General features: G+C 36.5%; 1 pseudogene; it reads left to right on the top strand.

The window, feature by feature from the left end:
- Window positions 1-671: 671 nt before the first annotated feature.
- LOC140507841 (heat shock cognate 71 kDa protein pseudogene) lies at window positions 672-3,128 on the top strand (annotated as a pseudogene).
- Window positions 3,129-12,312: the final 9,184 nt, after the last annotated feature.

Raw genomic sequence — 12,312 nt, forward strand, 5'->3', positions numbered from 1 at the left:
GTAGCCTGTGGGTAGAAAAAACATAAACAACAATATACAAACAAGATATGTGCAGGCTAAATAGGAAAAGAATGAGTGAAGGTACTAGAATGAGGGAGGGAGAGATAGGAAAGCTTCTGTATAGAACATAGGGTTTTAATTGGGACATAAAGGAAGTCATGGAAGGAAGAAGGTAGAGATGAGGAAGAAAAGAGTTCTAAGCATGAGAGAAAGACAATGAAAATACTTGGAGGTGAGAGATGGTGTGTCTAGTGTAAAGGACAGCAATAAAGTCAATGCTATTGAATCACAGGATATATGGGACTATTCAAAGCCTACGGGAATGGATAAGGTGAAAGAAATAGGTGGTGGGTGGAGAGTTACTTTAGGATGGACTGTGATCACCAAATAGAGGGCTTTGTATATGATCCTTTATATGAGAGGGAGTGATATGCATAAACCTGAGATTAAAATTGCTTTTTCAACTGATAAAAAGATAGAGCAGAATGGAAAGAGAATTGTGACATGAAGACCAACCATAGGCTATTGAAATAGTCTAGGCCCAACATGGTGAGGGACTACAGTGTTGACAGAAGTAGGGGACATATGTAAGAGATTATTATGAAGGTAAAACTGACAGAATGTATTAACAGATTGGATATGGGAGAGTGAGGAAGGGTGAATTGACAAACATGAATCTTGAGATACTTAGCCTGGTTACTGGTAGGTTGACATTTCCACTAAAGGTAGTAATAAGGTTAGAAAGATGGGGAAGATTGAGTAGAAAGATAGCGAGGTTAGTTTTGAACATTTTGAGTTTTAAATGTCTATATGATGTCCAGTTTGAGATATCTAATGGACAGTTGGAGATCAGAGACTGGAAGTTAACAGAGAGATTAGGGTTATCTAAGTAGATTTGAGAACCATCAAAACAGAAATGATAAATCCAGAGGAGCTGATGAGATCACCTACTGAAACAGTATAGGTGGAGAAAAGAAGAGGGCCAAGACTAAGTTCTATTGGGCACCCAAAGTTAGCAGATATGACCTAGATGGAAATTCAACAAAGGAAACTGAGAAGGATCATTTAGACAGGTAGAGGAAGGATGATGAATGAGTAGCTCATAAAAACCAGCGAGGTCAAGAAAGATGACAATTGCAAAAAGACTATGAGAATTGCCAATTAAGTTTTTATTTTGTAAATTTAAAGTGTAATCCCTTTTGAATGATGAAACCACAAGCCAAACTGAATGTGTGAGAGGAAAAAAAAGTGAAGGCTCTTAAAATAAGGGACCTTCTCTAGTATCTCAGACACAAAATAGGAAAGAAATGGAATGATAGATAACTAGAAGATATGGATCAAGTGAGGTTTTGTGGAGATGGGAGACGTATATGCTTATAGGCACTAGAGAAGCATCTAGTAGATAAGTAAAGAATGAAAATAAGTAAGAGAGCAGAGATGACGAGGGCAAAATCTGCTCAAAGAATATGCATGGAATGGAATCACTTGTAAAAATAAAGGGATTTCCCTTAGGAAAGATAAGGGTCACTATATTATGAGAGATGGAATTGAAGGGAGCAACAGTGGCAAAAGGTATCTTTGAGATGTGAGTTGAGGAAACGAGTAGGTGAAATTCACAGTGAAGGACTTCAGTTTTCTCAGAGAAATATTAAGTTTCTCATCTGAGAGGATAAGGAAAAGGGGAACATAGAATGTTTGAGAAGAGGTTAGGAAAAGCCACCATGGTGAGTATGAAATTTGAGTTTGCTAGGGAAGTATAGAATAATTTTCTTGCTTCAATGAGTACCTAGTTGAGATTATATAATATAAATTTCTGGCAGATTTACTCAGTACACTTTTGTGATTTTCCCAAGCAGATTTGATGATGCAGTTGTACAGTCAGACATGAATCACCACCATAAAAGGTGGTGAATGACACAAGCAGGAATGAGGTCCAAGTGAAATGTAAAGGGGAGACCAAAAGTTTCCATACAGAAGAAGTATCTTCTATTGTCTTCACCAAGATGAAAGGAATTGCTGAAGCTTACCTTGGGAAGACCTTTACAAATACTATGGTGACAGTACCAACCTATTTCAAAGATTCCCAATGTCAGGCCACCAAAGATGCAGAACCATCCTTAGTGTCAAAGTGTTCTGAATCATCAATGAATCAGCTGTCGCTGCTATTGCTTATGGCTTAGACAAAAAGATTGGTGCCAAGAGAAATGTATTCATCTTTGACCGTGCAGATGGTGCTTTCTATGTCTCCATTCTTACCATTGAATATAGCATCTTTGAGGTCAAGTCCACAGCTGAGGACACCCACTTGGGTGGGGAGGAGTTTGATAAATGTATAGCCAACCATTTTGTTGCAAAGTTAAAGTGAAAACACAAGGAAATCAGCGAGAAGAAGAGGGCTGTTTGCCACCTTTGCACTACTCTTGAATGTGCAAAGAGTACTCTTTTCCAGTACCCAGGCTAGTATTGAGATTGACTCCTTCTATGAAGGTATTGACTTCTATTCATCAATCACCCAAGTCTGTGCTGAAGAGCTGAATGTTGATTTCATCCATGGCACACTGAAACCTATGTCAAAGGTCTTAAGAGATGCCAAGCTTGATAAATCACAGATTTATGACATTATCTTGGAGGCATTCCCCAAATCCAGAAGCTTCTGCAATACTTCTTCAATGGTTAGTAGTTTAACAAGAGTATCAGTCTTGATGAGGCTGTTGCTTGGAACAGCTGTCCAGCCTGACATTTTGTCTGGAGATAAATCTGAGAATGTGCACGTTTTGATGCTGTTGTATGTGACTCCTCTTTCCCTTGGAATGGAAACTGCTGGAGGAGTAATGACCCTTCTGATCAAACATAATATCACAATCTCTACCAAGCAGACACAGATCTTTACCACCTATTCAGATAACCAGCCATGTGTACTTATTCAGGTTTATGAAGATGAGAGAGCAATTACAAAGGATAACAACCTGCTTGGCAAATTTGAGTTCACAGAAATCCTCCCAGAACCCACGGGTGTTCCTCAGATTGAAGTAACATTTGATATTGATGCAAATGGCATACTCAATTTTTCTTCTGTGCATAAGAGCATAGGCAAAGAAAATAAGATGACCATCATCAACTGTAAATGATGTCTGAGCAAAAAAAGACATTGAGCATATGGAGACTGAGAAATACAAGACTGAAGATGAGAAGCAGAGAGACAAATTGTCTTCCAAGAATTCCTTTGAATCTCATACTTTCAACATGAAGGCTACCATAGACAATGAAAAAATTGCAAGGCAAAATTGGTGATGAAGACAAACAGAATATCCTTGACAAATGCAATGAAATAATCAATTGGCTGGATAAAAACCAGATTACTGAGAAGGAAGAATTTGAGCACTAACAGAAAGAATAGGAGAAAGTATGCAACCCCATCATTGCTAACCTCTACCAGAGAATAAGGGGCATGTGGATTTCCAGGAAATGGAACAGCCCCACCTGGAGGTACTTCTTCAGGACCCACCATTGAAGAGGCGGGCTAATGACATTAGAAGAAAGAGCATTAGAACAGCTTTCCAAAAATTGAAGGATTCAAATTTGTAGCCAAGGCAGTATCAGTTTAAAAGTTTAAAAAAATAACTTTAAAAGAAATATTTAAGCTACTGTGCAAATCTGGGCATTCCGAGTACTTGAATGTGTGGGAGGGAGAGAAGTATACAACATTGCACTTTATCCATACCGTAAACAAGTGAAAATGCAATTATTTTCCTGAAGAATAAAATCTAATTAAAATTAGCACAATAACAAAAAAAGACCAAAGGAAAATGGAGTAAGATACGTTTCCAAATTGTTAGACGACTAATCAATTTGATCAAAAACATTCCATTGAGAAGAAGTCTTTTTGCAAATTGTTGTGATACAATGAGGACAAAGTGTAAGTAATTGTGCTCTATTATCCGTGCATGAGCACGAAAATATGCTAATGTTCTCATGCCAAAGTACTAGGAAGAATGTGTGACTTACGAAAAATGTTATTTCCATTACGGATATTTAAAAAAATGAAAAAAATTCGTTGAAAACAATACATTTCCTAATGAAAATTGAATATTTTGTAGATTTTTTGAAAAAAAAAAAACTGAGTCCTTTAAACAAATCAACAGAAAACCCTCAAAATCATACTTTGATGGAGGATCTGTAAACCAATATTTCTGTTAACATTATTCTTTATTATTATTATTATCATTATTTATTTTTAACAGTCTATAACATAAAGCAATTCAAACTTTTGGTCAGGTGATACTTCTTTTTAAAGCATTTACAGTATGGGCCTCAAAAGAAATTTTTTTTTTAAACATTAACCAACTGAGACACAAATAATATTTATGTTGTTAACTTCACAAGCTCTTGACCTAATTGTCTCCACAGCATTATTAAGAATTAAAGGACCCTAACTTATTTTTGTTGGTCTAAAGTCCTATGCCTAATAGCTTAATTTGAGAAAACCTTGGATGTTCCCCTACCCATAATCTATAATTGAATAGATCTGGTATTAAGCTTACAAACCTTTTGACTATAGGAAATTGCCACGAATAGTAAGGACATTGCAGGGATACAATATCTCCCCAACTTCATATCAGTTCCAGGCAGGATTAGATTATCCACTTGGATTCAGTCAGGCTTAAAGTCTGCCAGGTGTCAGTGGGGACACTGAGTCAGGAGAATCCCACCTCAGCCCATGCTGAACAGCTAATCTCCCACCCTTCCCTTGAGATGACCTATGCAGTTCATACCAGCATCTCATCAGCTTACTGGCATCATGTATTGGAGGCTCAGATTGCCTTTCTTGTTACCATACCTGGAGTTAGACTCACAAGAAAAGTCACTTGATAGTTCCACAGCATCTAAAAATGGCAAGTTCCAATAACCAGGTTTCAAATATGATTATAGTTTCACTTTGGCTAAGGAATATCTTTTGAGGCAAGTCTTAAGTGGCTTGCATGCCTTTCTATACATGTTCTAGTTCCTGATTAAATGACAATCATAAAATCAGATTTACCATTAAAACCTTGACTTTTCCATCAATGCCAAATTTTACCTGAGGTTACCTTTCTCTTGGAAATTTAGACTGAAATTCTTGTCTCCAACTAAAGATGTCATCGATTTACTCTCAATAATTAATTCAGTCTATTGTTTTAATACTAATTGCTTTTACTTCACTTTGTAACATGTCCAATTTTTCTCCCTATCACTCCCCTCCCCTTGCTTCCTAATACCTTGCATTCTAATTACTCCTTCCCTCAATGTATCCTCCCCTCCATCACTCCCCACCCCTCTCCTATCCCCATCTTCTCTCTTTTATTGCAGGGCATGATGAATTTCCATACCCCTATCCCTGTAGTTCTTATTTCCCTATTATATGCAATAAAAATTCTCAACATTCATTTCTAATACTTTGAATTCCAACTTCTCTTCCTCCCCCCCTCCTTCCCCAGACCAATGAGAAGGAAAGAAATTCAATACAGACCAAATATGTGTTGTTTTGCAAAATACTTCCATAGAAATCATATTGTGTAATAGTAATTATATTGCCCTCAGACCTACCATACCTCCTCTTATTTTTCCCCCCTACAATTGACCTTGTCCCATCTCAAATGTGTTTATTTCTAGTGATTCCCTTCTCCCATTTGCCCTCCCTTCTAACCTTCCCCGTGCTCCACTTGCCACCTTCTCTCCTACTTTCCTGTGGTGTATATAAAATTTCATATCAACTTCAGCCACACATGGGGAGAGTAGCTTTATTTTTCCCCCTCTTCCCTATCTCCTCCACTGAATAAGATCTTTCTTATCTCTTTTAGGAGTTATAGCCTGCCCCATTCCAGTACTCCCTTTCTCTTCCTGGAATTTTCCTCCTTCACCCCTTAATTTTTTTTATTTTATTTTTCTTTATGTGTGTGTGGATATTATCTCTTCTGATACAACACACCCTGTACTCTATATCTGTGTGTGTGTATGTACAATGTCTCCAAGTACCCAAATACTGAGAAAAGATTCAAGAGTTAAAAATATTTTCTTTCCATTTAGTAATGTAAACAATTCAGAGAGCTTTTTCAGAGAGTTCAGAGAGTTTTTTCAGAGAGTTTAGAGTCTTTTATGATTTTTCTTTTCTGCTTACCTTTTCATGCTCCTCTTGATTCTTGTCCTGGGAAGTCAGATTTTTAAATAGAGATCTGGTCCTTTCCTCAACATGAAATCTTGAAATTCATCTATATCACTGAATGACCATTTGTTCCCTTGAAGTATTATATTCAGATTTGCTCGGTAGGTGATTCTTGGCTTCAATCCCAGTTCCTTTGACTTCTGAAATATCCCACTCCAAGCCCTTCAATCCCTTAATGTTGAAGCTGCCAGATCCTGTGTTATCCTGATTGTATTCCCACAGCACTCAAATTGTTTCTTTCTAGCTGCTTGCATCATTTTCTCCTTGATCTAGGAACTCTGAAATTTGGCCACAATATTCCTAGGAGTTTCTCTGTTCAGGTTTCTTTCAGGAGGTGATCTATGAATTCTTTCAATATACATTTTGCCCTCTGATTCTATAACATCAGGGCAGTTTTCCTTGAAAATTTCGTGAGAGATAATGTCTAGGCTCTTTTTTGATCATGGCTTTCAGGTAGTCCAAAAATTTTTAAATTATTTGTCCTGGATCTCTTTTCCAGGTCAGTTGTTTTCAAATGAGTTGTTTCACATTATCTTCTATTTTTTTCAAATTTTTGGTTTTGTTTACTATCTTCTTGGTTTAACTCTTAGTCATTCGTTTCCCTGAACTCAATTCTTTCTTTCAATGAATTATTTTGTTCAGTGAGCTTTTGAACCTTCTTCTCCATTTGGCTAATTCTGCTTTTTAAAACCTCCTTCTCCTTGTTGGCTTTTAGGACCTCTTTTTCTAATTGAGTTAGACTCTTTTTAAAGATTCTATTTTCCTCAGCATTTTTTTGGTTCTCCTTTAATAAGCTGCTAACTTGTTTTTTAAGGTCTTCTATTGCCTGAGCCCATTTTAAGTTCCCTTTGGACGCAGAAGCCTTGACTTCCTCTGACAGTATGCTTTGTTCTTCCTCATCTGAAAGGATGGGGGAGACACCTGTTTCCCAAGAAAGTAACCTTCTATGGTCTTATTTTTTTCCCTTTTTTGGGCATTTTCCCAGCCAGTTACTTGACTTCTGAGTTTCCTCTCCACAACCACCTTTCCTCCAGTTCTGCCAAGCCAGCACTTGGGGTCTGAGATGAAAATGTGCTGCTCCCAAGCCTTAGAGGTTTTCAGTGGTGCTATTCAGTGTGAGATTAAGATCAGCTGCCCAGGCAGGGGCAGGACTGCCACATGGGGCTCAGTTCCCCCAGGGTATTTACGAGGAGACCTTCAACAATGGATATGGACTACTGCCTACTTTGGGAGCCCTTGTCCACTTCTGCCTCTACTGCTGCCTCCTGAGGGGGCCTGAGTTATGGGGACACTTTGCTCCCCTCTCAGCCAGCCAAAAAGACCCTCTCACCGACCTTTGGTGCCTGTGGGTTGAGGGACCTGGGCTGCCACTGGAGATTTCATCTCTGAATCCTGCTTGGATCTGCTCCTCTCACTGTTGCATGGCCAAGGCAGGGCTGGGCTCTGCTCCATGTCCAGCGCATGACAGACCTTTCCCTTCAGTTTTTCAGGTCTCTCTAGAGCAGAATTCTCCTCCACTCGATTTTTCTGTGGTTTCCTCTGCTCTAGAATGTGTTGAGAGTTCTTCTTTACAGGTAGTTTATGGGCTGTGGGGTAAGAGCTAAGGGTATGTGTATCTTTCTACTCTGCCATCTTGGATGCTCCCCCAACATTATTCTTAGTAATGTGTTCAAGATGTGCTGTGATTTTTAAAATTTATTTGAATGAATATGCCATGAAGATTATATAGATTATTTTGTGAAAAAAGTGCACAGTAACATTTTTTTGTTGTTGTTAAAAAGGTGACAGAAAGCTGGGTTTGGAGGCAAGTTCTCATAATTCTAGTCCAGTGTAGTCTAAGAATAGTAGATCTTTTGAGATCATGAGTAATTAGTTGCAGCATGCTAAGCCAATCATTTGTCATTATATTAGTATTAACATTAACAATACTAAATTTTATATTAATATGATGAATTACTCTGAGCACAGGTTGTTTAACAAGGTTCATACTGTCCCAGTCTGGAGATGGAGCAGGTCAAATTTCTCATTCAGAAGCAGAATCTGGTTGCTGATGAATTGCTTCACTTTCAGTCTTAGTAATATGGAAGAGAAGAGATACAGTACAAATGATGATGGTGATGATGATGATGATGATGATATAGATGTAGATACTAGTTTTCTCAACAAGAGTATGGATTGCCTTATACCTGGAGATCAGTGGATGTTTTTTTTTTCATATAAAATAATTTTTTTTCTGTTTTCAATATTCACTTACATGCAGTTTTGAATTTCAAATTTTCTCCCCATCTCCCCAATACCCCCACCCCTGAACAGCACATATTCTAATGGAAATTTTGCCTTTTCCTCCAATCTGCCTCCCTTCTCTCCCCACCCCCTCATCCATTTCCTTCTATTTTCCTGTAAGGTAAGACATATTTCTATATCCCATTGCTTATATATTTTATTTCTTAGTTACATGTAAAAATAACCACTAACATTCCTTTTTAAAGTTTTAGGTTCTACATTAGCTGCCTTTCCACGTTTCCCCCTCCTTCATTGAGAGGGCAAGTAATTCCATAAAAGTTATATACATACATATATATATATATATACATATATATATATATATACATATATATATATATATATATACATATATATGTATATATATATGTATATATATATATGTATATATATATATATATATGTTCATGTACAACACTTCTACAACTGTGATATTGTGAAGGTGTGAAGGACTAACTTGTAGTCATTTCAACTATAATAATTTCCTTATGGTTACTATTTCTTGTTTACCTTTTCAGGCTACTCTTGATTCTTGTATTTGAAAGTGAATTTTTCTATTCACCTCTGTTCTTTTCAACAAGAATGTTGGAAGTCCTGTATTTCATTGAAGTTCCTTTTTTCCCTGAATTGTTATAGTCAGGTTTTCTGGGTAGGTGATTATTGGTTTTCATCCTATCTCCTCTGAATTTTGGAATACCATGCTCCAAGCCCTTTGATCCATTAGTGTAGAAGCTGCTAAATCCTGTGTTACCCCAATTGCTTCCACAATAACTTTTTTCAATGTTTTTTTAATTATTGTCTTTGTTACAAGTGTTCTACAATCTATATAACTAAGATTTTTTTCCTCTCCTTCCTCCTCATTCCCTACTACCTTCCCCCTCCCTCTGTGAGATGGCACACAGTTTTATATAGGTTCTAAACGTACATTCCTATGAAATACATTTTCACTTTAGTCATGTTGTAAAGAAAAATTAAAATGAATGAAAAAATCATAAAACAAAACCAAGCATAATATAAAAGAAAATGACCTGCTACATTATGAGATCGAATTCCATAGTTCTTTCTCTGGATGTGGAAGGCATTTTGCCTTAAGAGACAATTGGGAATTATTTAAGTCATTGGATTGCAATGGAGTACTAAGTCTACCAGAAAAAATTCCTAACACACTGTAATTGTTGCTGTGTACAAAGTTCTCCTGGTTCTGCTCCTTTCACTCACAATCATTTCATACAAGCTTTCCAAGCCTCTCTGAAGACTTCCTGTTCATCACTTTTTATAGCAAAATGGTATTCCATTATATTTATATACCACAATTTATTCAGCCATTCACCAATTGATGGGCATCCCCTTGATTTCCAGTTTTGGGCCACCATAAAGAGTGCTGCCACAAATATTTTTGCACATGTGACACACTTTCCAGTTTTTATGATACAGTTCTAGAAGCATATTGCTGGGTCAAAGAGTATGCAAACATTTGTAGCCCTTTGGGCATTGATCCAAATTACTCTTCAGAATGGTTGCATCAGCTCACAGCTTCACCAATAATGAACTAATGTTCCAACTCTCTCACATCTTCTCCAACACTTATCATCTTCCTGTTTGTTCATGGTAGCCAGTCTGATAGATGTGATGTGGTATCTCAGAGTTGTTGTGACTTGCATCTCTCTAATCAATAGTGATACAGAGCATTTTTTTCATATGATTAAAGATAGCTTTAGATTCTTCCTCTGAAAATTACCTGTTCATATGCTTTGACCATTTATCAATTGCAAAATGACTTGCATTCTTGTACATTTGACTCAGTTCTCTAGATTTTAGAAATGAGGCCTTTATCACAGACACTAGTGGCAAAAATTCTTTCCCACTTTTCTGTTTCCCTCCTAATCGTGGTTTCATTGAGTTTATTTGTGCAAAAACTTTTCAATATAATGTAATCAAAATTATCCATTTTGCCCTTCATAATGTTTTCTATCTCTTCTTTAATTAAAAATTCTTCCCTTCTCCATAAATCTCATATATACACTATCCCTTGCTCCACATTTTTGTCTATAGTATCAATCTTTTACCTAGATCATGTGCCCATGGACTTTACTCTTCTGTACGGTGTCAGGCATTCGTCTATTCCTTGTTTCCACCACACTGTTATCCAGTTTTCCCAGCAATTTCAGTTGAACAGTGAGTTCTTATCCCTTAAGCTGGGGTCCTTGGATTTATCAAAGAATAGATTGCTATATTCATTGGCTACTATGTCTTGGGTACCTAACCTCTTCCACTGGTCTACCCTTCACTTTCTTAGCTAGTACCAAATGGCTTTGATAATTGCTGCTCTATAACACAATTTGAGATATGGTGGAGGTAGGCCCCCTTCCCTAGCATTCCTTTTCATTGGTTCCCTTGATATTCTGGACCTTTTGGTCTTTCAGATGAATTTTCGTATTATTTCTTTAGCTCTGCAAAATAACTGTCTGATAGTTTGATTGGTATGGCATTAAATAAGTAAATTAATTTGGTAGAATTGTCATTTATATTATTTTGGTTCAGCCAAACCACGACAACTGATGTTTTTCCACTTACTTAGATCTGACTTTATTTGTGTGAAAAATGTTTTGTAATTGTGTTCATATACTCCCTGGGTTTGTTTTGGCAGATTGACTCCCAAATATTTTATAGTGTCTACTCGAGCTTCATATGGGATTTCTCTTTCTAGATCTTGCTGTTGGGCTTTGTTAGTAATATATAGAAATGCAGAAGATTTGTATGGGTTTGATTTGTAACCTGCAACTTTGCCAAAGTTGTATATTACATCAAGTAGCTTTTTCCTTGATTCTCTGGGATTATCTAAGTATGTCACCATATCATCTTCAAAGAGTGGTAAAGTAGTTTCTTCTTTGCCTATTCTAATTTCTTTAATTTCTTTTTTCTTCTCTAATTGCTACAGCTCATATTTCTAGTACCGTATTGAATAATAGTGGTGATAATGGACATCCTTGTTTCACCCCTGATCTTACTGGAAATCCATCTGTCTTATCCCCATTGCATATAATGCTTGCTAAAGGTTTAAGGCAGATACTGCTTATAATTTTATGAAAAGTTCCATTAATTCCCATGTTCTCCAGTGTTTTCAAAGGCAATGGGCTCTGTACTTTATCAACAACTTTTTCTGCATCTATTGAGATAATCATTTGGTTTCTGTTAGGATTTTTGCTGATATGATCAATAATGTTAATAGTTTTCCAAATATTGAACCAGGTTAGCATCTCTGGTATAAATCCTACCTGATCACAATGTATTATTGTCATGATAAATTGCTGTATACTTTTTGCTAAAAATATTGTTTAAAATTTTTCCATCCATTAGAGAAATTGGTCTATAATTTTCTTTCTTTGTTTTGGCTTTTACTGGTTTAGGTATTAGAACTATATTTGTACCAAAAAAGAAAGAATTTGGGAAAACTTCTACCCCAGTTTTCCCACAGTCTACATAGTATTGGAGTTAACTTCCTTTAAATGTCTGATAGAATTCTAGAGATTTTTTCCCCATGGATTTTATTGATGATTTATTCAATTTCTTTTCCTGAGATGGAGTCACTTAAGTATTCAACTTCCTCTTCTGTTTATCAGGGAAATTTATATCTTTTAAAATAATCATCCTTCTCAATCAGGTTGTAGAATTTATGGACATATGGTTGGGCAAAGTAATTTCTTAATATTGTTTTAATTTCCTCCTCACCGGATGTGAGATCACCCTTTTGATATTGGTAATTTGGTTTTCTTCTTTTTTTTTTTTTTTTAATTAAAATTGACCAACGGTTTGTTATGACTTTTATTGCT

The sequence above is a fragment of the Notamacropus eugenii genome, chromosome 5, assembly GCF_028372415.1.
Source record: "Notamacropus eugenii isolate mMacEug1 chromosome 5, mMacEug1.pri_v2, whole genome shotgun sequence".
NCBI classification, from domain to species: domain Eukaryota; kingdom Metazoa; phylum Chordata; class Mammalia; order Diprotodontia; family Macropodidae; genus Notamacropus; species Notamacropus eugenii.